This window comes from Syngnathoides biaculeatus, chromosome 2 (assembly GCF_019802595.1).
Source record: "Syngnathoides biaculeatus isolate LvHL_M chromosome 2, ASM1980259v1, whole genome shotgun sequence".
In the NCBI taxonomy this organism is placed as follows: Eukaryota; Metazoa; Chordata; class Actinopteri; order Syngnathiformes; family Syngnathidae; genus Syngnathoides; species Syngnathoides biaculeatus.
Genome location: NC_084641.1, coordinates 19,390,397 through 19,413,063, shown reverse-complemented (window position 1 = coordinate 19,413,063; position 22,667 = coordinate 19,390,397).

Genomic DNA, 22,667 nt, shown 5'->3' with positions numbered 1-22,667 from the left:
CTGAGATCCCTGTGGGGAATGTGTGCTCACAATGGAAATGAAAGATATTTCTCTTGGGATAGCTACATTTTTCATTGGTAATAGAGATCATTCCAGAGATGCCACTAAGAGTTATCATAAGTTCAACCAAAAACAAGAAAACTGTGACCCATCGCTGTTAAAGGGGAAATCCAGTGCTTGGCATAAACAATTTATTCAATAGGTCATGTAATATGTACTCTATTTTGACAATGTGATGTTAAATCCTCTCTCATTTAATAGTGTTTGGAGAAGATTTATATCGACAATTATGAATTTTCAGGAGCGCTGCAATTTTCGCCAGTCACATGACTTATATGCGCGGATGTGACGTGTAAAGTGCCGCCCCAAAGGCTCGATTACTTGGGACACCATTTACGCCCAGCTCTGATTTCTCGGACTTATCCTCATCTGATGAAGAAATAGCAGTATCGGTTGATTGGGAAGACGGAGGAATACTTCCATACACATCCGTGAGCGGCACAACCATGAGCGGCTCTCCGCCGCTAGGTTGATTGGGAAGACGGAGAAATACTTCCACACAGATTTGAACCTGTGGCTGTAAATAATGTTGAATATTCGGATGGTTCTTCGGGCAGAATGACGCCGGAGTCTGACTACTCGGAGGCCTACGCTGGGGACGTAAGTGTGTAGACAAAGGTTCCCGGAGCTCCGGGCCGGTAGCCGCCGATGGTTCTTCGGACGGGAATGACGCGGAGGCTCGCGGCCCGCCGCCAGAGCTCGCTCGTCAGACTCCGCGTCACTCCCGTCCGAAGAACAATCCGTGGCTGCCGGCCCGGATCTCTGGGGGCCTTTGTTTACGCACTGATGTCCCGTGCGTAGGCCTCTGAGTGGTCAGACTCCAGCGTCATCCCGCCTGAAGAACCATCCGAATATTCAACTTTATTTAGAGCCGCAGGTTGAAATCTGTTTGGAAGTATTCCTCCTTCTTCCAGATCAACCGATACTGCTATTTCTTCATCAGATGAGGATTAATGCGAGACATCAGCGCTGGGCATAAATGGTGTCCCATGTAATCAAGCGTTTGGAACGGCACGTAACATGTCACATCCGTCCACATACGTCATGTGACTCGCAAAAATGGCAGTGGCCCTGAAAATTCGTAATTGTCGATAAAAATCTTCTCAAAACACTATTAAATAAGAGAGGATTTAACATCACATTGTCAAAATAAATTACATATTACATGACCTATTGAATACATTGTTCATGGCAAGCACTGGATTTCCCCTTTAAGTAATGCATAAGCTCGCAGTAATGGTTTTTGTTATTATTCAATTTCAGTCTGATCCACCAACATTTCCGACCTTGTCAGCCCCACTCCAAATGCGTCACGAGTTAATCTCATCGCGCATTATTTTTCAGAACAGCTTAGCCTCCGAAGGGTCTCAGCTGACTTGGGGCAAGAGGCCGGGTAGATTTGAAACGATGTCCTCAGTACTGTGAGGCAGATGTACTAACCAGTCAACTGCCGTTCCATCTCGAGATGAATAATCAATTAAAAATATGAGAGGTGACCAACTTACTTGACAGTGAGATGTGTGACAGATGATGTGACGTGTGCCTGTCCATGTATAAGACACCCCCCAGCCCCATCCATTATATAATCGTTACCCTTAATTTATAGTAGAGGGCTGTCCAATTCCTACTTTTTAACTTTGGTTACTCATTAAAGTAAAATAATCAGGTCAAGCAACTGCATCCATCCATCTATTTTCTTAGCCGCTTATCCTCACAAGGGTTGCAGGGAGTGCTGGAGCCTATCCCAGCTGTCAACGGCCAGGAGGCGGGGTAGACCCTGAATTGGTTTCCAGCCAATCGCAGGGCACATAGAGACAAACAGCCGCACTCACAATCACTCCTAGGGGCAATTTAGAGTGTCCAATTAATCAATTTCTGTACTTAACACATACTGTACATAATGCACAACGTATTGTAGGGGACATGGTAAAACACACGGTATACAGAAAAAAAAGCTAACAGATCCAAAACTTAGTTTAATTCAATTATATTCTACTAATCAACAATAAAGACGTGTTTTAATCAAGGTGTCACCGATCGGATGAGTATTAGACATGTGTGACTTTGGTGCGTGGGACCAATTCCCGCTCAGTGACGGTGTCGATATCTGCCCTTGCGACTGACTGGTGACCAGTTCAGGGCGTAGTCCCCCTTTCGCCTGAAGCAACCTGGGATAGGTTCTGGCTCTCATGTGACCTTTGTGAGGATAAGCATCTTGGATAATAGATGCATGGATAGATTTTTTTAATCAATCTTTTGTTTATAATATGCTGACATGGGAGTCCTTGTGGGGATGGAGAGATGACGATGCCTTCTCATAGAACAAAAGCAACAAGATGAACCTACTTGAAACTTGTTCGATTTTCATGTCTTGTGCTATCGTTATTTCCTTCAGCTGAATGGTGACAGTTTAGACTTTCTCATGGCTGTTTGCAATGTGCGTATTACATCCCTGTGTCAGCGATAAATGGTCCGACAGTCACTCATGCAAAGCGCTTAATAAATTCCGACAACAATTTTACAGATTTTGGAACTCAATCCACACATTAGGCGCATCAAATTAAAAGGCACAATGCAGATTTTTGAGAAAATGAAAGGCTTTTAAGTGTGCCTGGTACTGCGCAAAATAAGTTTAAGAGGGAGCGGTAAATTTCTGCAGAGGTTCATGTACAGAGAGCGCATGTGCAAATATGACTGACAGACTATTCAGTCACGCCTCCTATCAGTACACATTCCGATTGGCTGTTATATCCTGCGATGCCCAGTTGTAAAATAATGAAAATTTGAAGTATAAGATGGGGCCACAGAAGGGTGATTTTTCAAATGATCCCTTTCACAACATTCTTCTGTCATGTCGTGCAGACAGTTTTAACATATCGAACGTGGGGGGGAATCAAACTGCAATTATTCAGATTCAACTAAGCAAAATAATCACCACTCATGGGCTTGTGAAAATCAACTATTTGATGTTGCCTGCAACAAGAATGATTTGTGGCAAATGCATTTTTTTGCCTCAAAACCAACAAATTCCCGCAGAGGAAACATGGCATCCATAAAACTAGATGTACAGCCACATGACTACTTTCCATCTATACTCTATGTACCCCTTTTAAATTGTGTTCCTCGTGTCCAGAACACAGTCAGGTAAAGCAGGGCCCTCTGAACAAAGTGATGAAAGAGTGTCGCTAACTCAACCTTTGAATTAATTTATCCATTTCATTATTTGCACTTTTATTGGTTGGTAGGCATACTTGAATGTTACTTTAAGCAACCAGTTAGTTATTGTATTTATTTTAAATCTTTAAAACACTTGATTGGATTCCCTGAAAATTGGTTGTACTTCCAGATATTGTGAATTGTATTTATTTAGTCACTGGATATTTATTTTCTTTTTCATTTTATTGGTTTTTAAAAAAGGAAAATGAAGTAATTGACAAAAAATATATATCATTATTTCAATGTGTAATTTTAAGGAAAACTACAATATGAGGAATTATACCAGCATATAACATGACCTAGATCAAAATTGTTATATTGCAGAGCAGCAATATTATCTGTGCTGGGAAACAGGGGACGCCCAAGGCTCACTGATGCATGCACAGAAGCTCGCACAAAATATTTCATAAAACCCACCACAACTGACTGTTGTAATGCAGATTTAGGACCAGGAACATATGTTTTCTTTGTATTCTCAATGCTTTAATATTTTAGCACAATGTTTGTGACAAAATGACAAAATGTGAAAACATTTATGGCAAATGGATACTTGTGACATGTTTACACAAAGTCATCAAAACCCATTTCCCTAATGTCGAACACTGAAATCATAATTCATAGTTTTATTGTCAATAGCTAATTTAGTCACTCGATGTTAACGAGCATGCAACAGTCAGATTTGGTTCAGTGAAAATATAACACTGTTCCACAACATGCTCATTATCCAAGTGTGAACCTTTTTTCATTACAAAAACAAAGTAAGTGCAGTGGAGATGTTCTTCTGAAATACGGTGCTATAAACGGGCATACACACGCTGTGCAAAGGTGTGGATTCAAACAAAATACATTAAAAGTGCACCAGATTTAATGATGTCACTGTGGATTCCTGTAAGTATTTCTCATGCATTCGACTTTGACTGTTAAACGTAATTAATGGTGCTTTCTAAAGGCCTCCAATAGTGGGCTAGCATAAGATGCAAGCACAAAATTGATTGATTTGTGATGGTGAAAGGGCAAAAAACAAGACCAAACGGGCAGACGCACGATATTGTAACAACGAATGAGGAAAAAGATGAAAAAGCACAGACGATAGTCAACATCAAAATACAGGAGAATTGGACGGACTATTTCTTTTTTTGAACACTCTGTGCTTAATATGCAAACCAATCCTTCACCTGTTTCAAAATAAGCAATTTGAAGCGACATTTCACAATGCCACAAACAAGAATCATTGATAGTTAGCCAATAATAACAAAATATCTTGGACAGGATAACAGGGACTATTGAGTATTCAACAGAAACGTTATTAACCGACTGACAATAGGGAGCCCAACCCTAACCCAAAGTTATGTCATGGAATACAAGTGACATGTGCTCTTCCCAGTGAGTTCAACTCCAACTACAACAGGAAAAAAGTCAAGAACATGCATCAAAAGCCACCTTTTTTCCATGCCAACATTTGCGGAAATTTGGCCTGAAGTGAAAATGGATTGGCTGAGTTTTGCTCTTTTTGTGGGATTTCTAATTTATATTTAGAAAGGAACATTTGCAAAGCTGACTTGGTATGTTATAAAAGTGTTTTCGTTAATTTTGCTTTGTCAATGTAGCTTCTATTGAAAAAAAAATTATATATATATATGTATATATATATCCTAGTATCACTGCTGTAATTCTTTAAGTTTATCTAGTGAGGTCAATGGATCAGGAAAAAAAAACAGTCACAAGCAACAACCTAGGATGGTTCTTTAAGAAGTAGACAAAAATTATGTGCAACCCACGTTACAAAAGACAATTTCACTCCTTGTTTATACACATGACTTTAACGGTGCACACAAGAGAATCCAGACGATTGCATTAATGTCGGAAAGGGAAAATTGTCATGAAGTAGGCCTGCGAGGTTGTCAACAAAGAGCAATGACATGCATCACTGCATGAGTGGACTTGTAAGCTAACTCAAATAAATCTCAGTCTGCTACCAAAGCACCTAAATTATTGTGGGCCCATGAGGATTAGAATTGCATCGAGGAGCAACTGAAGTGGTGGTCTTATATGATGCAGCATTTTGGCAAAACATACTCAAGGTAAACGTCCATCTTTCTCAAAAAGGAAAAGACCGTATCAGTGACTCTGGGCTGTTTTGCAAAACAGAGCATTCATATTTCCTCCAGGGCACTTCATCTCTTCAAACCATAAGTGCGTAATCTCTTTGGGTGAAGTCATAAAATACTGAATTGTTTTGCAGCTATGAATTTCGTTGAGGACCAGGAAATAAATACCCAAGCAAAACATATTACAAAACAGATCATTTTATTGAATACTTTCTCGAATTGAGCAACCTTCAGGGTCCAATTTAAAGGCTGTTTCGTTTAGTGAGAGATCTGGCGCAGCATTATTCATGGGCAATAATTATATCGGAGTGCCGTAAGATGACAGTAATATTGGGAGGAGTGATGGTAATGTGTCCCACTCATATCCTTCTCACAAAACATTTTCCCACTTTTGTCTATTTAGATCCAGGACAATTGCAGTGAAATTGTTAGCTCATTGCAAATAACAGTAATAAGGGGGTGGGGATGAATAACGGTTGTGCCACCAAAACTTCTCGCTGTAAACAAAGCCATATATTGCGGTAATGCCGCCCCTGTGCCTCACACCCACAGAAGATGCCCAAGTTGAGGCTGCTATAAACAGGGTGCTGCAGCTTCCTCTAAAGCAGTTTCAAAATTCTAGGTTGTTGGGATTTTTCGTCCTGCGGGTTACAGGAGAAACAAAGAGCAGTTGCCATCTTCACATTTTTACACAACTTAATTTTTGAGCTGATTTGTTGTCATCTATCTAAATGTATCTTGTGAATCGCTCCTTTAATATGGAGGAATAGGCATGTACTGAATGAGAAAAATGGTGGCGTGTTCAATACTTGTTTCGGTCCCCAAAGTTCACTGCAGCACTTGAACTGGGATAGTGCGGGCAATGCCTCACTTAGCAGTGCCACAACTGAATCCAGTCTGCAAACTCGCATTCTTCCAATAGCCATCTATCCATCCATTCATCCACTATCTGAGCCGCTTATCCTCAGGGGTGCTGGAGACTCTCTCAGCTATCGTCGGGCAAGACTCTCCAACGGTTGCCAGCAAATTGCAATTTCCAACAACTAGTTGCCAAAAAAATGTTCTGCATCAAAATAAAAACTGCGTGCTTTACATTTTACTTGGATTTCAGAAAAATTGGCAGAACCAGAGACTGTGGACAAGCTTTTGCCCAGGATCTGATCTCAGCTGTTTATTTTGGAAGCTTTTTCTCAGCTCACTCTGCTTTGTTAAACGTACCAGAATGCAGCAAGCAAACCCCCACGACACCAATTTCTGGCTTCTGATGTGGTATCAGAGTTGTAACAACACGTGACCCACTGTCTGCACAGTTTTGTGTTGAAGCAATTGTAGAAACTGTAGCTGACGTCACCACGCTTTTAATTATTGAGTTTCTGACGAGCACCGCCTTTTCGTAGGAACGCACTTTGAAAGCTGCCACTGTTCTGCAGCATAGACAACTACTAAAAGCCCGACCAACAGAAGGTCACTTAGGGGTTACTAGAGTTTGTCATTAAATAGAGCACACCTTGCTGTGAGCCATCTGACCTTTAAAGAGACTTTAGGGAACTCTGAGGTGCCACAACTCGCTTCCGTTGCATTCTGAACTGCTGTCCGGTGTAGACGTGTGAGAGCTGTGGTGTTGGCTCTTCATTTGAATGCAGAAGACGGGCAATCGTCTGCCTGGGGTGAGCCAGACTCATCCTTCAGTCATCCTCAGCTCACCCCCCTCCTACTTGCAAAGTAAGAGGGGGGCGGCATGTGTGTGTGTGTGGTGGGGGTGTTTAAAATTAAAGAACAACAAATATTAATGAGGTGCTACGCCGAGAAATAATGATGTTTGCACTCCCTGATAGCATCTGTACTTTCTTAATGGCATGCGCAATTACGTGGGCTTCCATTAATATCACAGGCGGGAGCTGTCATCGCTAAGGGCCTCACTTCAATCACTGTGTGCCTCTGTAAGTACATAGAAAAGAAATATACGTGAATGAAATACAGCCATAGTGCTTAGCTATTAACCCGCCAAAACAGCTACTGGGGGGGTCGGGTGAGGGGGGGAGGTGGTTGCAGAGCCAATGGATCATAATATATATTTGCCATTGTGAAAATAATCCTCCAAACACGCTGAAATGTTGCAAAATAGCTGCTGGGTCTAAAAGCCCAGCGCGGGATACCAATAAACGTCTCTGTAATGAGGAGCTGAGGGACCCTGTAACTTTTAGGGTTTGAGTAGTTTTGAAAAATATCGGGTCTGACAGTACAACTTTATCAAGTCCATTTAAATGCACTCTCTTCATGGTTCTAATGATCACACCGGTTTACCAGTCCTGCTGGATGTTGCTTTTTGTTGTTGAGTCAGCTTATTACAGGTCACAATGCAAGGACACCCCAGTGATGGCAGAGAGCAAAAGTGTGATGATGACTATCCATCCATCCGTTTTCTCTCTCACTTTTCACCATTAGAGTCCATCGTGAGGTGGCCCAATCACAACCGACGCTGCGCGAAAAACCACCAATCACACACGCAACATGGACAATTTAGATTGGTTTTGTAATGTGGGAGGAAACCGGAGTACCTGGATAAAAATCACCGATATCCACTTTACCACTAGTCCTGGTCCTGATGCTGACCTTCTTCTTCTTTGCCTTTCGGCTTGTCCCGATAGGGGTCGCCACAGCGTGTAATCTTTTTCCATCTAAACCTATCTTGTCCATCTTCCTCTCTAACACCCACTGTCCTCATGTCCTCCCTCACCACATTCATCAACATTTTCTTTGGTCTTCCTCTCTCTCTTTTGTCTGGCAACTCCATCCTCGGCACCCTTCTACCAATATACTCACTCTCTTGCCTCTGAACATGTCCAAACCATCAACATCTGCTCTCTCTAACCTTGTCTCCTCTATTCAGCTCATTTCTAATCCTATCCAACCTGCTCACTCCAAGCGAGAACCTCAGCATCTTCATTTCTGCTATCTCCAGTTCTGCTTCCTCTTGTTTCTTCAGTGCCACCATCCCTAACCCGTACATCATGCCTGGGCTCACCCCTGTTTTATAAACTTTGCCCTTCATCCTAGCAGATACTCTTCTGTCACAAAGAACACCAGACACCTTCCGCCAACTGTTCCACTCCGCTTGGACCCGTTTCTTCACTTCCTTACCACACTCTCCATTGGTTTGTATTGTTGACCCCGAGTATTTGAAGACATCCACCCTCGCTATCTCTTATCCCTGAAGCTTCACTCTTCCTCCTCCGCCCCTCTCATTCACGCACATATATTCTGTTTTTCTTTAGCTAATCTTCATTCCTCTCCTTTCCAGTGCATGCCTCCGTCTTTCTAATTGTTCCGCCGCCTGTCCCCTGCTTTCACTGCAGACCACAATATCATCAGTGAACATCATAGTCCAAGGAGATTCCAGTCTAACTTCGTCTGTCAGCCTATCCATTACTACCGCAAACAGGAAGGGGCTCAGCGCGGATCCCTAATGCTGTCCCACCTCCACCTTAAATTCTTCTGACACAACTACAGCACATCTCACCGTCGTTCTGCTGTACATGTCCTGTATTATTCGAACAAATTTATCCGCCACACCGGACTTGCACATGATACGGGAAATTGAACTTTGTGCAAAACCCAGGAAAGTGGAACGCACAACTGTGCTCTGACTGCTCGGCAACAAATGAGCAATACGAATAATCAACTGCACAGCATAGAAACAACGCACATTTCCCAAGCACGTGTTGACATGAAACAGCATGTAACAGGAAGAATAATGGCTAACGACTGGAAAGGAAATGACCAGAGAAGCTCGCTACCAGATGGTATTCATTCACTTACTACTGCACAACCAACAATGCGCAGTGTCAGTTTATGCGTACGTAAATAAGCAAATGTTACCTGCCAATAGATACACGGCAAGGCTTATTATTTCTAGCAATAAACAAAAAATGTTGGCGGATATAAGTATTCAAACACAAACTAAAATAGACATGAGTGCATTAATTTTTCAATTTGACAGGATAGTTAAGGATGTTAAAAAGCGCAATACATTCAAAGGTGCAGTATAGTTTATGCATAGTGTAGTTATAATTACAAAGTGGTTGGTTAACTTATTTTGTAGACTGACAGTAAGGGATGTTAATACTAAAATTAAACTAAAAATGAAAATTTACAAAAACTGCTATGAAATCAGAACAAACTGAAGGTCTGCAAGCATCCGTAAAGCGGTTGTGTTCGATCAAACTGTACATGGACATGAGTTATACAGAGAAAAATATGGATTCCATTCAACTGAAATATATCAGTAAGAATCAATTCTTCATGTCTGCTAAGTCTGTTCAATATTAGATGATAAATAAAATAATCTCTGCTCAATATTTGAGAAAGTTGAGCGCCTCAGAGGGAAGAAATCCTCTTATCAAGTAGAACAATATTAACACAGGAATGGGAATAAATATTAGCAAACAAAAAGGTGACGAGCAAAGATAAACAGAGTTACGGAGGAGGATGAAGACTTCAGAAATACCAAACAGGGCACATTTCTAACAGTTGTTGCCAGTTAAAAAAAAAAAAAAAAAAAGGGTTCATGATGATAAGCCATAATATAAAAAGGTTTGTCCACTATCAGAAAGATATGAAACTTACTGAGCCGCATGGCCTCAATTAATTCACTTATTTTAATCAGATTACTCTTATCATCAAGACAGTAGGGAATCTTTTGAATGAGACGAGTGCATTGTGTACGCCGTAGTCCGCTTCAATATCCTAGTATGTGCTCGTTATGAGTGCCGGCCGAGACGCAACCGCATCCCTCAACTACCATCTTAATTAGCTTCAACGCTCCGGTGAGGACATCTACTGAATAAATCTCAAGGACAATGCGCGGGATTAATGCATTTATTTCCTAAGTGAGTGCGGCCCATCACATTCAATTGTGTCTTCGTGTTGCAAAAAGCATCCTTGCATTCCTCTCTGGTCATTGGGTTTGGACGGAGTCTAACTCTTTTGGTTCTACTGTCACATCCAGAAATCACTATTAATCTCTACGGGTAATTTATATCCATTATATCCATTTATATCCTATCTTCCTACCACAAGTTGGAATTCTGGATGGAATCATTTTTCCATCAACTCACAAGTTGATGTAACCCCACAATAACAAGAGAAAAAAAAAATCACATCATGTGAGATCAGGTGAATGAGGAGCAAATTCTACGAGATCATGACGATTGATACATTGATCCATCCAGATATGAATCAACCTCACGTGAATCATGCACTAGGGCACCATCTTGTTAAAAAATAAATCACTTGCTGAACGTTGGCTGTAGCTAACAGTTTGGTGAGACATTTAGGATGCAATAGCATTTTTTTTCATTTTTTAGAAAATGTTTGGAGAAAATGTTGAAATCTTATCAAAATACAATCATCCTGCAGCTAGAAAAGTTGGAGGCTTAAAAAAGTTGTAAATTGTGCCTAAGTATAGAGAAAGTATTAGATTATCAATATTAGGATTTTAAACTTATTATGTAAAACTTCGTCAATTCGTCAATAACAACCAAAGGAAACTAAATTAAAATGAAGTGAGAAAGAGGACACGACGGAACAGGAAAATTCATACATTCCTGTGGGTGTTACCTGCTAACAGATGGACTCTCCCCTGTTAGAAAACGGCAATTGTTTCTTTACATTCAAACTCATTTATGGCAAACATGAGTGATGTCATTCACGCTGTGATCATGAAATTACAATTTCAACATACTGGCCCTAAGAAACCTATAATTTCACCGTCCTCATACTACAAGAAGAATTCAATCTATAAAGCTCGTGCACGTGACGTCACCATTTTCACGGCGCCATATTGCCGGTCAAACAGAGATGCTCAACATTGTGGGAGACATTGAACCAGAGCAAAATATTCACAATGCCCGAGACTCGTGCTGTTGATTGTCACAACAGACGAGACAGATAATCAAAGAGGTCATACGGAGGAGCCAACTCGCTGTCTTTTTTTTTTTTCCAATCATACTTAATGAATGCAAGTTTGTGTGAAACCAGGGGTCATTTATTTAAATATTGGTATTTGTATTGAATCCGAGATGAAAAGATGGATGGATTTCAGCAAAGGTTAACCCGTAGCCGAATGCGCTTCCGTGTTCACGAGCTGTCTCCCCGTTGAGAACAGATCCAGCAACGAGGTATTTGTATGATTCCACACTTTTCTACGCTTTTAAACTCTTCTGTGTAAATCTCGACAACTTATTCACCAGATACATGTGTAGATCCAGATGTCCAAAGACAAGCGGAAAGGAATTAACAGGCGAATTTCTTATTGGCGAAAACATCGACTTCGGCATTAAATATGGGTCCTCTATGCCAAGTGTATCTCATTTTTCCAGATACATTTGTTTATTATCACCTTCTAAATGTTTAACGGTATCGGACAAAACTATGGGCGTCGTGCTATAAGACAAATTTTCGTGTTGTCTCAACGGACGTAGCATTGAACAATGCTTTGTTTGACCGGCAATATGGCCAGTCATGTGATTTTGGTGACGTAGTTGCACGAGATCTGTACTTCACTCGCTCTTCAACGAACGGCTTCACCCGGCATTTGGATTGTGCAACAAGGAAGCACTAAAACTGTCAACATAAAGGGATCATTTGTATATTTTGGTTAGATAAAAATGAAAAAAAAGAATAGCAAAAATGTGAAATTCTTGGGAAATATTATTATTCATCCATTTTCTCAGTCTCTTATCCTCACAAGGGTCATGGGAGTGCTGGAGCCTATCCCAGCTGTCATTGGGCAGGAGGCGAGGTACACCCTGAACTGGTTGCAAGCCAATCGCAGAACACATCGAGACAAACAGCCACACTCACAATCACACCTAGGGGCAATTTAGAGTGCCCAGTTAATGTTGCATGTTTTTTTGTGATGTGGGGAGAAACCAGAGTAAGCACGCAAGCACGCAGAGAACATGCAAACTCTACAAAGGTGGGTCCAGGATTTGAATTCCCGTCCTCAGAACTGTGAAGCAGACGTTCCTAAATGTCACCCACAGTTCCATCTATTATTATTGTTGTCTTTGTTGTTTTATGTACTGTACTTTGTTCCATCTGGTGTTGTTAAAGTGCTGTACAAATAAAGTAGTTCCGGTATATTGTGTTAATGTTAAAAAAATGTGACTATTCCTAGAAGCAACCCTCCCACTGGCTGTGACTATGGAAATACACCCTTTGGGAGTAAATTAAATAAAGAGCTTTTAAAAAGAACTTGATACCCCCCACTTTGTTCTTGTCTCTTTTGTTGCTCAGTGTGCTGGAACATCACAGCGATGTAATTTTTTTCCCCCTTTAACGCATGATGGGCGTGATGGAAACTGCATCCTTCGCAGACCCCTGTGAAGAAGAGCATTTTCATATTGCCATGCCTTTATCACTTCCTTTGAAAAGCAGTGGAAGGAGGAGGGCGTCGGCTGGGGGGTATTTGCAATCCCTGCGTGGCCCGCCGTATTTGATGTGTTTACTGCGGCGGTTACAGCAGATCAATTGGACAAGACAAGAAAGACGGCGCTTGGCAGTGCGATGTTTTCCGCCAGAGCGAGGAGACAGTTGGGAAGGCCACAACGGGACAGCGGGCAGGTGGGGGTTAGCCACGCCACAAAGCCACCGTCGGCGCCTTTATCTACATTCCTCCAAACCCCATTGCGGCTGTCGATTTTTCTGTGCTTTGGTTTGTGCTGACCACAATTGACTGGGAGACAATTGCACGCTGTCAGATTGTCTTAATTATTATTATTATTATTTCCACTTTGCTCTGAAGAGTGATGTTGCCTCCCAGTGATGGCCAAGCATGAATTATTTGACACGTTCTCACTGTCTTGCAGGCAATCTGCAGGGGTCATAAGATGTGGGAGCACTGCCTATTATTGTCATCAGCATCTTCATACATAAAATAAATCTGAGTCAAGAAGGCTTGTGGCGACCTCCTTACGAGAAAGAAGTGTATTCATTTGTTATCATAGTTATTTTTAATCTGAAATAACCCAGTTTACTCAGAGCAAGTACGTACCTATGGGGTTTAGGAAGTGACATCTAAGGCTGTTAAGGTCATTTGAAAGGCTCCTTTGAGCTACTTAAAGAACTAAATATTGACAAATACATTATTGGCACATGATATTAACAATAGGTGCATATCCAGAGCGACTTCTCCAGAACAACCAAGTGAGTACCAAATAAATAAAAAAAAAATCTCAACTAAAGGAAAAGCGTAGACCATTTAAGGTGATCTAAATTGGTAAATAGGCTATTAAAGGGAATGGAAGGACCGCAATGCACCTTTTTTCTCATATCATACAGTTTTTATGCTGAATACTAATCTTAAATCCGTTATGAAATTTTTATTTTTCGATTATTTGCAACAAATGATCGCACATTGCTGTATCCGCCGGAAAAGGATGGAAACATGGCAGAAAAAGACGTCGGACGTTGTGACAATGCCATGGATCCCGTAGGAATACACTGTAAGAACGCAGACGAATTTTCTGATAATTTGAACGATCAACATTATTCTGATGGGTCCCACGAAGAGTGTGAAGAATACGAGCTTTATGAAGGCGTTAAAGGTTATCAATTTGAGTCAGTTAGACAGCACACACATTCGAATTCAGACGAAGTAGCTGGCCACGAAGAAGCCGACACAGCAGTCACATCTATCGTGGAGGATATGCCTCGTGTTGGAAATATCGACTGGTAAGAGTTTGTGAAGTTCTTGTTCGGTTTAGTTAATGATAAACTGATAAATAGTAAAGGCTTCAATATTCTGAATCTATATACGAAGTCTTCGGTCTTATTTTGAAATTATGCAAACACAGTTTATTTAGCGATTTGATATGCGACAACCGCAGCAACTACTTTACGTGTAAAGTGCTTATTATTGCACCAAAACACAGAAGCCAGTAACGTTGTAGAAGTTGTTATACTTTCACAAATAAGTAATAATATAATGCTGCTTTCTTTTGGCTTGTCCCGTTAGGGGTTGCCACAGCGTGTCATCTCAGATGAACACTCATATTTCTTTGGCACAGTTTTAATAATAATAATCAAATAAAATGAAAATAAATCATTTTTACGGATTGGTTTTACCTTACAATCACTGAGGAATTCTCGAAACAAATGTTTTCATCCTCGGCGTGAATACAAAAGACTCCCAGCTTATCATTGTTCCTAAACAGCCGATCCCAGAATTTGCGATATCTTAGGTCCGTCTAGGAAATGAGCTGTTTTGCAAGTAAGAGAAACTAGGTCAAAGTTCGCAGACTTTAAGTCATAAACACTTATATTTTTTGGTAATAACATCAAACAAGATATGCATTTTATGGAACAGTTGAACATGTATTTTCGTCTAGATAAGATCATTTGCGTTACAAATTACACATTCCATACACTTTAAGTGTGGTCAAAATGGGTAAATAGGCCATACAAGAATGTAAAGGAAATGTGAAAATTAAGGAAAATGGAGTAAAGCCAAGGTTACCTGGATTTAAGTCGATGGAGTGTGGTGAGAATTTAGTTGAGGTCAACTACATGGTAACTGTACTGTGCTCATGACACGTTACTGTGTGAAGCTAGACAGCCAGCGAACTTAAAAAGAAACTCCATACACAAAGCGTTCTTTTCTTGCTTTTATGGAGGTCTCTTGTGGTAAATGAATTAACAAATTTGGAACTGAAAGATACAGAAAAATATACATTACATTGCGCACTGAGCCATTGTGCAAAGTACAGGTTGATCGCTTATTTATGCTAAACACAACCATAGCTGTATCAACAATCACTCGTTTACATCGAGCTCTAAAAAAAAAAAAAAAAAAAAAACACAACTGTAACGTCAATCTACTGTCTGTGAACATACAATACTTACAAAGGCGAAACTTTCCTAAGGTTCAAACGTTTAGAACACATTTAACGTAGTTATGAGTTGCCTTCAGACTAAATGTCCGCCATGCTCAAATTGCCACCGGAGACACGTCGAAGATCCTCTATAACGTCTGGAGCACTCACTCCGCATAGAAACTGAATGATCCTCACAGGTCAGAGGTGTCCTTCTGACGCTTTTTCTTTTAAACCATTTTAACACATCGCATCATGAAATAAACATATTTTCATCTTTTTAACGAACATATATATCCTATGAAACATACATATTTCAACCAAAGACATTACAGTAACATTTAATATTTTATTATTATATTAATGGGGGGCACGGTGGAGCAGCTGGTAAAAGTGTTGGCCTCACAGTTCTGAGGTCCCAGGTTCAAACACTGGTGGGTCCGGGCCACCAGTGTGGAGTTTCCATGTTCTCCCCGTGCATTGTGTGGGTTTCCTCCGGGCACTTCGGTTTCCTCTCACGTCCCAAAAACATGCAACATTAATTTGACACTCTAAATTGCCCCTAGGTGTGATTGTGAGAGCGGCTGTTTGTATCCATGTGCCTTGCGATTGGCTGGCAACCAGTTCAGGGTGTACCCCACCTCCTGCCCGTTGAGAGCTGCAATAGGCTCCAGCACTCCCCGTGACCCTCGTGAGGATAAGCGGTTAAGAAAATGGATGGATGGATATTATATTAATGGAGGGGTTGTTTTTTACTTGTGTGTTGTCACCCTGTCTGCATACAGACTGTTTCATGTGTTCAATAAATGTCCAAGCCGTGGAAATGCAAGAAAATACAGTACATGAAGAATTGGTTTAGTAAAAACAAACGGGATATAGGCATTTAATCGGAATTCGGCATTAAAAACTGCAATGTAAATTTAACTCATGCACCTCCACTTTCAAGAATTTATGATCTCTTTAGCCTTGGAATACTGAAAAAAGACATGCACAAGCAACAGCTTCCGTCCTTTTAAGTGACTTTTGAAAACTCACTTTTACAGACTGGCTTTGTCTTTCCCCTTTTTTCCCGACACAAGCTCGTGGTCTCGGTTCCTGTTGTTGGGTTCTTCCATTGCCAGGGTCCATCAGCCGCTTATATGTTCTTATAGATTGTGCAATATGACAGCTGATGTGTTTGTATATTCCCATTTTTAATTGTGTCTCATGCTGTTCTTCTTTCAAAGCACTTTGTAAATGTGTTTCAAAGTTGCTCTATGGGTAAATGTGTTAAAATTATTATGTGAAGCAAAGGCAGCTGTCATCGGCCTCCAGTACACCAGTGACCCTCCAGGCAAATGAAGAGATGATGATGATGATAAGTGTTTCGGAAAAGTAAATGGTTTTCTAAAGGAGTCTGAGCAGGAGTACCAAGAGACTAATGAGTAATGACTAGTGACATTTACAAGTTCAGGTACATGTTTCTAATGCAACTGGCTTGGGGAAACAAAAAAGCCAAATAATGGATAGATAGCACCGACATCACCAGTTCCGGGATCTATATGATCAGTATATGAGAACTGGCTAATGAATGACTTAAAGTAGATGACACAAACTCTCCTCTAGCTGCTCAGGGCCAAAGGGTGGCGTTAGAAAGATGAACGCTGAGCAGCGGCATAGTGAGAAATCAAATTAGTGCACTCCCAGCCTCAGACAAGGATGGCGAAGGACCCAGCCGCAACGGAGATAATTCCTCAATAATAGCTAAGCGCTGCCACCTCTGTGAAATCATTTAAAGCACAGACAATAATAACAGTGCATTCATTACCTCTGCCAAGGAGATTATGTTTGAATTTGTTTGTTTGTTTGTTGGGTAACAGGATTACACATGAAGTCCCAAGGCAACTTCCGTGAAACTTGCGGAAGGAAACGATTACAGTAATCCCTTATTTAATGTGGGGGTTTCGTTCCAGTTCACGCCCATGACAGATGAAATCCGTGAAGTAGCGGCCATGTACAGTGAAGGAAATAAGTATTTGAACACCCTGGCATATTGCAAGTTCTCCCACTCAGAAATCCAGGAGTGGTCTAAAATTTTCATCGGAGGTGCATGTCCACTATGAGAGAGATAATCTAAAAATCCAGAAATCATAATGTATGATTTTTTTTTAATGATTTATTTGTGTGATACAGCTCCAATTTTAATATTTAAACACCTGAGAAAACAAATGTTAATATTTGGTACTGTAGCCTTTGTTTGCAATTACAGAGGTCAAACGCTTCCTGTAGTTGTTCACCAGGTTTGCACACACTGCAGGAGGGATTTTGGCCCACTCCTCCACATAGATCTTCTCTAGATCAGACAGGTTTCTGGGCTGTCACTGAGAAACACGGAGTTTCAGCTCCCTACAAAAAAATTCTGTTGGGTTTAGGTTTGGAGACTGGCTAGGCCATGCCAGAACCTTGATATGCTTTTTACGGAGCCACTCCTTGCTTTTCCTGGCTGTGTGTGTGTGTTTCGGGTCATTGTCATGTTGAAAGACGAAGCCGCGACCCATCGTAAATTCTCTGACTGAGGGAAAGAGGTAGTTCCCCCAAAATCTCACAATACATGGCCGCAGTCATCCTCTCCTTAATACAGTGCAATCGTCCTGTCCCATGTGCAGAAAAACACCCCCAAAGCATGATGCTTCACAGTAGGGATGGTGTTCTTGGGATGGAACTCATCATTCGTCTTCCTCCAATCACGGTTAGTGGAATTATGACCGAAAAGTTCGTTGGTCTCATCTGACTTCAAAACCTTCTCCCGTGACTCCTCTGTATCATCCAAATGGTCATTGGCAGACTTAAGACAGGCCTTGACACGTGCTGGTTTAAGCAGGGGAACCTTCCGTGTCATGCATGATTTCAAACCATGACCTCTTAGTGTATTACCAACAGTCACCTTGGAAACGGTGGTCCAGCTCTTTTCAGGTCATTGACCTAGTCCTTTCGTGTAGTCCTGGGCTGATTCCTCACCTTTATAAGGATCGGTGAGACCCCACGAGATGATATCTTGCATGGGGCTCCAGTCCAATTGAGATTGACCGTCTTGGTTAGCTTCTTCCATTTTCTAATGATTGCTCCAATAGTGGACCTTTCTCCACCAAACTACTTGGCAATTGCTCCGTAGCCCTTTCCAGCCGTGTGGAGTTGTACAATTTTGTCTCTGGTGTCTTTGGACAGGGGTTGTCATTGTAGGGGGGTTACTGAATATGTATTGCATTTAAGATTGTACACGCTTGAAAGTAGCAATAATGTTTACAGGGTATGTAGCATCATAAATTAAGAATGATCATGTTTAAAAATTCAAATGTTTCACCAGAGAGGACAGTTTTGTTTATTCTGTATCATTGTACCTCCAAAGATACTCGGGGTTTCACACTAGTGTGTTACATGTTTTCTACAACCATGGCAGTGTTTCGGGAAAATGTATCTTTTTTTGCCTTATTTGCTTAGTTTGCTAATATGTTGGGATTGGAAGTTTACATTTTAAATGTGTGGAGTGCTGTTAACAAGCACTCCCGCGACTCTGGTGAGGATAAGCGGCTCGGAAAATGGATGGATGGATGGTGATATAATTGAGATTGGACAATGTTTAAAAAAATCAATTCACTACAATGCTGACTTTTCTAATAGATGAGATTATTTTCTACTACCAAAAGAAGCTATACAAACCAATGAAAACGTGTTTTTAATTGTAGCCTACACACACTGCCGCTCAATTAATATTCAAACATGTACAGTATTTCCATATAAGACCACATCTGCTCCATTCTGTTTTCTGACACTGACTGACAGCGAAGTTATATTTTCACTTAATCCAATGGGTGCAAAATCAGGCAGCTAAACTGACCATAACACTATGAATTATCCAAAATCAATGCAATGATTTAATCACACCGTGTGTGAGCTCCCTTTCTCCCTTTATGAGGGCCATTTGGATTTGGACTCGTCAAGTAAAGTAGGACATTTTAATAGGGGTTTCATCCTTTATCATTAATTCCAGTGAAATGTGCCTCCTAATTAACGAGTCAGCATGGGATGCTGCGTGTTACAATCCAGATGGATATCAAACCCTTTATATGTGATGAGGAAAGGGCTTTTTTGCTCTTTTGTCCTTCAAGATGACAGCATGACATCCGGTTCCAAATCATATAAGAGACCACACAGGAGGAACAAAGCAACAGCACAAATGACACACACCAAAATCAAAACCATCATACACACGCGCAAACCAACCACTCTTGCTTATTCATATGGTTTTTTTTGGAGATTTGTAATGCATTGTGCTGAAGATGAGCACCCGGCTGCCTTAGCATGCTGTTAAAATCGGAATTACTTGTAGAAATTGAAGATGTGATTTGTAGCACAGTTTTTATCCACACTCGTGTTCGATGGCATAATCAGACATGGAAAGATAAGTCATTCACAGATCATATGGCCTAATAACCTTACAGGATTGTGTCCAATAATTGTGATAGCCTGCACGTCCTTGGATACGGAAATCAACACTCCTTCACTTGTTCAGTCCACCTTTGAGGTTGGCACAGTCCACCATGTCATATGATTTGACCGTCACGACTGGATCCGTTGTATCCATAATGTTATTAACCTTGTTATTTGCACTACATGACCTCCGTGGTGGGGAGGGGGGGACAGGTGGAGCGATGCCTTTTTCACGGGAAAATTTAATTAATCGTTCAAGAGGTCAGAAAGTTAAAAAATATGCACCACTGTGAGGTAAATATGTCTCGAAGAGATGAATACATAAGAAGCTTGTACAGTAAATGTACATCACAGTGAGAACCTTTGACCCGTAGAATGGAATGGGATTATGTTTGATTGATTTTACAGCTGAGAGGATAATCAAGACAAGACAAGCAATAATAACTATTGGCATCCTGATCAAGTTAACGAGAGGTCAATCGGAGGACTGCTTGATGTTTAAACAACGAGGGCTCACTGGTGCATGATTTATCCTGACATAAGTGTTTCAACATGACGGCGAAAGGCCCCGTCACACATACGGACACAAGTTTGTTTAAGATGCTGTACAACAAAATTGAATAATAAATTAGAAGACTTAACAGTCTGTGATGAATTACATGTAGCAGAAAATACTTGCAATCACAGGTTTGATTCATGTTAAAGTGCCACTGTGTTTACTAACTATGAAACGCCATTAAAGTGCTGGAAAAACACTGTACACGTCTCTAGCCTGTAAACAATTGGTTTATAAAGTAAAAAATAGTTTTCCTCTTTGAAATGAATGTTGCAGCGGCAAAATGTCAAAGAAAGAAAATACCTGAGGGCTTGAAAGTATGATTACGTAAGCAATCACAGGATATTATAAGACTATAGATACCACACAAATACGCCTCCTAGTGGCTGTGAGTGGCGAGTCACATGACCTACGTGCGCGGATGTGACGTATTACTTGCCGCACCAAAGGCTCGATTACGATGGGACACAATTATGGCCAGAGCTGATTTCTCGCATTTATCCTAATCTGATGTATAATAGCTGTATCGCTTGATCGGGAAGACGGAGGAATACTTCGAAACAGATTTGAACCTGTGGCTGTAAATAATATATAATTTTCGGATGGTCCTTCGAACGGGAATGACGCGAAGCTCCGGCGGCGGGCCGCTCAAGAGCTCTGGCATTCCTTCGCTCACGAGCTTCAGCAGCAGGCCACAAGCGAGCTCTGGCAGCCGGCCCCTGGAGCTTGCAAACTTAGACTTCATTCAAAATAGATAAGACTCCAGGTGGTGGGAACAAAATTACCAGGACTTTTTAGTTCCTGGTACATACTGTAATTTCTAGGACAAAACCATCTGCCTCTGCTTCCATCCATTTTCTATAGCGTTTGTCCTCATTAGGTGTCCTTTCTTCCCTTCACATTCACATATTTGGACAATTTAGTCTTCAATAAACCAAACATGCATGTTTTAGAATGTGGGTGGGAAGCTAGAGTACTTTGACAAACCCCACAAAGGTAACGAAAGAGCATACAAACAGATCAGACAAACCCCGAACTTCAAAACTGTGACGCACACTACTGCGCCGGGGCTTCTGGAGAACTTCATTGTAATCTATTTTCAAAGCAAGGCCTCCCCATTTAGTCGTCTTTTTTTTTTTTTTTTTTTTTTGCAGCGTTCTAATCTTGCACCAATATCAGAATGTTCAACATAAAGCAAAAGAACAAACTGTGCTGCTGTAATGTCACACACCGCTGCCAGAACGCTGATAGAACTTGATAGGTGCATTAAAGTTGAGAGCTGTCGACAATAATGAGAGTACTCCGTGTTTTTCCCCAGGGTTTTCTTCACCCCATTAATGCAATCAATGGTAAATACCACAGTTATCTATGTTAGAACTCAGGAGCGTTGACAGAAATTCTTTGGTTACACAAAGTCATTGTTTTTGGCATCTGATAAAAAGGCTGCGAGATGTAAATACAGCTCAGGAATGATTTTAATCAAGAGAGGTTTGATCTTGAAGTGACATTGAAGATGTTAAAGAAATTCTGTTATTCCGCAGCCATAGCTTCACCTGACAGTAACAAGTCCTTGATGGCAAACAAATCTCTGACAAGTCTTTTCCGCGCTCAGTCCATTTTTTTATTTCATAGATAGTCTTAATACTTTAATCCGGATTCTGTGACAGACTCATCCAGTCAATAGGGTAAAGAGAAGCTCACGCCGGGGATGCGCGTGCTTCTCTAAAGGCTGGCTTCAGAGTACATGCTCCGCATCTCAAATGGGGCTCACCTCAGATAAAGAGTATTGAAGGAGGGATCGATGTTTTTTAATAAGGCTCCCTCCTGTCTTTCAGCTCTGTACAATTTTATCTCTACGGACATCAATCAAAAAGTGAGAACAAGGTTTGAGTTGGGTTTTTTTTTTTATCATTCTTGAAATCTATGGCAATTAAAAGATATGTTTCATCTTTTTTTCCCCCCATGATTGTGCCTTACTGTACTTAACCGAACTTTTAGTCTTTGTTACGTGGGGACTAAATCTACAAACATGTCTGGGTGATAATGGATCACCAGCGTCACCTGCAACGGGCTGTACAGCTATTTGCAACAATTTGCATGCAATTTATCACAACTGGCACTTGTGTAGTCGACGTCCTCCACTTTCACACAACATCCCGGGTGTGAAACAATCAAATCTTGGCTGAGTCCAATTGCCTACTATGCAGTTGTCGTTAAGGGGGTGATTGCGTTGTTTGAATACAGACAAGCAAAGCCTTTAAATCATAGCCAAACTACAATTAACTATTTTTTCTCTCTATTTTTTCTGTCCAAAAGATTCACAGTTTCAATTGTCAGCCCAGAAAAATAGTATGAATCAGACTCGGAAAATGGTATTAATCAAAT